Genomic DNA, 4,921 nt, shown 5'->3' with positions numbered 1-4,921 from the left:
TGCGGGCCTCATTGTGTGAAGGCAACTGATAAACGACTCTAAAAAAAAGCATGACTGAGCGAGCGTGCAGCACGTCTTCAGCGTTGGCCTGTTCCGTTGCCTGTGCTGCCGCTGCTGCTGCTTGACACCCGTGATTCACGGGGGCAGCGGGGCTCGGTGATAAATCTCACTGTCACTAATGAACAGCGTTTAACAATAAAATGCAGTGGAGATGTAACGTTTCATTTACACGAAGATCAATGGCGCTGACAAACTCCTCTCTCCTCCCACTCTCCTCCGGCTTCTCTTATCCTGCTCAAAGAGAGGCACGAGCGGCACTTGTGTTCCGCGGGCGACGGCATCAATCATCGGAGGGGAAAGAACAACCAGATCAATCACTGCAAAGGCTTGAGAGGAGAGCAGAGAAGAGAGAGAGAGAGAGGGGAGAGAGAGCAGAGAGAGAGTGAGAGATAGAGAGAGAGAAGGAAAGGGGAGAAAGAGGGAGACATTTGAAGTATCAGAGGGAGCTTGTTGAACCCACTAATCACATGTCTTGAAGGAGCCCCCTCTATCTGTACGCTCCCGCTCCCACTCTCTCTCTCTCTCTTTTTTTCACTCTCTCCCTCCCTCTTCCTATCCCTCTCTCTCTCTCTCTGTCTCTCTCTCTCTTCTGGAGCAGGGGTCCTTTCTGGGTGAGCCGTGTGCGGTGGGATGAAGTGAGTGATCATGAACGGGGCCTCCAAGTGCTTCATCATCGGCACCTCCATCTGCGACCCGACACTTCCTAATTCCAGGCATCTGCTTTCATTTGTAAAGCACTCGCTTAGCCCTCCATGCTCTCTGTAGCTTGTGCACTCTCTCTGTCTCTTTCCCTGACTCTTACACTCTCCACTCACTCACTTTAAGCCCTTATTTCCTCTCTTCTAACACCGTTTAACCCCTTTCCTTACCCCTCCATCCCTGAAATTCTCACCTTTGCCTCTTGTCTGCTGTCCGTATTTCCCTTCTCTTTTTTTAAGTAACTTTTAAATAACTGTCGATATGGAGAATGACAACTTGTCTTAGACTTAAGTAAGGAAGATCAAAGTGATCTCTGATCCTGAGATTGCTTATTGTCACTTAGTGGCACGCAACCCGGAAAGTAAATATCCTGACTACGGCAGGTGACAGCTGGAAACAGGTCTGGTCAGGTCAGCGGAAGAAATGTTGAAGTGGTCACCGTGCTCTAAGCAAGACAATGCAATTACGAGCCCCCCTTCATGAAGTGATGGGAGTTAATTACCTATCTGTTACATTAGGGCTGCATTGTGTGTGTATGTGTGTGTAAGTGATTGGGTAGGGATGGGTAGGCTATTTGTGTGTTGGGTAGTTGGTTTCATAGTGGGTGTTGTTCACAGTAACACAGTCTAGTCAAGCTAATTAGCTATCTTTAGACATTGAACATGAGTGCTTTTGAATTAGCGAGCTCCTGAAGATGGCTGTGCTCTCCATGTGCACGTTTGCCTCTCTGTGAGCCCGATGCTTACAGACTTTACAGACGAATAGAGTGCAAACTGACCGTCATAAAGGGCTATGCAGGCAGACAGACTGGCCCAGGCGATAAGACAGACAGATTTGCACGCATAGAGACAGATAAGAGGACAGGGAGACAGGCAAACAGAGAAACCATCGCGAGACAAATAGACTGAGAGACACAGAAAGACAGGCGAACAGAAAAAACCATCGCGAGACAAATACACAGACACAGAAACACAGGCGAACAGAAAGACCATCGCGAGACACATAGACAGAGACACAGAATCAGAGGCTAACAGAAAGACCATCGCGAGACACATAGACAGAGACACAGAATCACAGGCTAACAGAAAGACCATCGCGAGACACATAGACAGAGAGACAGAATCACAGGCTAACAGAAAGACCATCGCGAGACACATAGACAGAGAGACAGAATCACAGGCGAACAGAAAGACCATCGCGAGACACATAGACAGAGAGACACAAACCCATGCATCGCAGCCAGGCCACAAGTTTATTTGATTATGGTTGGTGGCCTCATTGCACTGCTGCTGGATGCCAAGAAGAGCTACTCACTCAACAGCCTCTGTCCTCAAGAATTACACACTTAACGGCCTCTGTCCTCAAGAAGAGCTTCTCACTCAACAGCCTCCGTCCTCAAGAATTACACACTTAACGGCCTCCGTCCTGAAGAATTACACACTTAACGGCCTCCGTCCTCAAGAAGAGCTACTCACTCAACAACCTTTCGTCCTTAAGGTCGTGAGTCCTGCCTCTAGTTTGTTGAGTTAGTCTAACCTTTGCTTTAATTAATTAAACTTTATTACAGGCTCAAGGCGCACATGGAAGATGCACAATACATATAATCAATACATTCCATATAAATACATAAATACACACAATCATAAATACATATAAATATACAAGGACAGAAGGGCTAAAACAGGCACAGTGTTCCCAGATCTTTGATGTGTACTTGACAGAGCTGCGGCCAGGGTCTGTCATCAGATTAATTATAAAATGTGTAGAGCGGTCCAACCGACTCATAAACTTACGTGTAAAAGTAAGGTTCCTCAGCAAGGCCATGAAGGTGGTTAATGGTTAACAGCTTTAGTTCATTAACCCTTTTATTAATCTAATTTCGAAACACGTACATTTTGAAAACACAACTGTGAATGTTTTGGGGAGAAATAAACCGACTTCTCATCAGTTTCATTTCAAGAGGAGCCCAAGATGATTACAAAATGCAGCTTCGCATGCAATCAAATTTGATAACCACCCTGGAGTGCAATTTATGACCAGTAGGTGGTATACTTCTCACACAATACTGTCAACAGCGGCCTCGTCTGAGGAAACGCACAATTTATAATCGTAATGAAAATTTTAAAATCTTGTTCCGTCATTAAAAATAAAGAATCTAACATCTGTTGTAAATATATTTGGATACATTAGTGTCACCTCGGGGATTTGTACAAACAGCGCGGCTCGTAATGATTAATGACAAGAGATGGGGCCACAAGGAGTCGGACCGCCCGTCTCCAACTCGCTCCGACGTTACACGCCACTCTGACATGCACAGACATCCTTGAGTAGCGTGTGTGTGTGTGTGTGTGTGTGTGTGTGTGTGTGAGAGAGTGTGAGACACACACACACACACAGGCGGGTTAGAGAGGGACAGAGGAGTGGAGTGCTGGGGAGAGTGGCAGGAGGTCAGAGGAGGAGAGGAAGAGAGGAGGAAAGGAGGAGAGGAGGCCTGTGCAGACAGCATGATGAGGGGACGTGCAAGAGGAGACACTTCCCTTTGTTTTTATGTTGTTTTTTTATGACAAGTAACCATGGTGGTAACTGTAATGTTCTTAGCTTGAGTGTGTGAGTGAGTGAGTGAGTGAGTGAGTGAGTGAGTGAGTGTGAGAGAGAGAGAGAGAGAGAGAGAGAGAGAGAGAGAGAGAGAGATTCACACATGCCCCCTGTCACCTTTGTTATGCTCCTCACCTTAGACCTGACGATCGCATTTCTCTTGACAGCTGCGAGGTTGCGGTTCTTTTTTTTTTTCTTAAATCCACACTAAGTGCCCCCACTGTCTGTTAGTTTGACTTCCGACATGATATCCTGAAACACTGGGAAAAAAAAGGTGCAGACGATATATGTGTTAAATATTTTTTGTTAAGAATAGAAGAACAGAAGTTGGGCTGTGAAAAAAAAAAAAGAAGAAAACAGCAAAAATAAAAACGGTGATGTCTGATGTCAGGGTGTTTGAAAGCAGGGGTGATGTGTAGCATTGGTGTCAAGTGTAAAATACAGATAAATGACTCAAGGCGCCCAGCACAGAGTCTATGAGGGATCTTGTAACTACAAAAAAGCTTTGGCCCACCCTCTTAAAACAGCTACTGGGCACGTCCATTAAGTGTGCTCATTTATTTGAGATAAGTGCTGCAATGACAAAGCAAATGGAGAAAACGTCCATGTCACCCAGCTGGCATTCTCGGCGGGTAATGACAACTCCGACAGGAGCGCTGGGGGTCGCCGGTGTCTTTACAGTTATCATTAAGCGCCATTGATTTAATGAATACATCATTTATGAGTGCTTGGACCTTCATGGCCCAGCGCCTCATTAAGTGCAAAGCAAACTAATATTTGGAGCAACCTCAAGTTCACCTCCAGAGAGACGGGCCATTCACACACGGCTCCCAGGGAGAGGAAGAGAGACAAGAGAGAGATGGGGGGAGGACAGAGCGACATGGGGGGAGAGAGAAAGAGACAGAGTGAGTGTGAGAAGAGAGAGAGAGGGGGAGAGAGAGAAAGAGACAGAGTGAGTGGAGGACAGAGAGAGATGGGGGGAGAGAGAAAGAGAGAGAGAGATGGGGGGAGAGACAAGAGACAAGAGTGAGAGTGAGAAGAGAGAGAGATGGGCGGAGAGAGAGCGTGAGAAGAGGACAGGAAGAGAGGGTGGTAGAGTGAGAGAAAGAGATAGAGCGAGAGAGAGAGAGAGAAAAGGGGAGAGGGGATTGTTTTCTAACACCACCCGCAGACAGCTCAGTGTGAGGGTCCACACTGTCAAATCCCCGCCGCATACCAGAGGAGAAAATCACAATCACAATAAATAAAGCCAGTGACTAATGTGCAAACAGGCAACCCCACCGGGATGGATAAACCTTCTCAAACATGCTGTCTGTGTGTGTGTGTGTGTGTGTGTGTGTGTGTGTGTGTGTGTGAGTGAGTGAATGACAATATGTGTGTTAGTGTACTGTACAAGTATAGATGTGAGTCTTGATGTGTGTGTGTGTGTGTGTGCTGTATGCGTGATATGATATGCGTGCATGACTGTGTGAGTGTGAGTATGAGTGTGTGTGTGTGTGTGTGTGTGTGTGTGTGTGCGCACGCATTCGTGTAGGTGTGGTTGGAAGTGAGTTTGCGGATACTCTGG

Source organism: Sprattus sprattus (assembly GCF_963457725.1).
Source record: "Sprattus sprattus genome assembly, chromosome: 19".
In the NCBI taxonomy this organism is placed as follows: Eukaryota; Metazoa; Chordata; class Actinopteri; order Clupeiformes; family Clupeidae; genus Sprattus; species Sprattus sprattus.
This window is presented reverse-complemented; position numbering follows the sequence as displayed.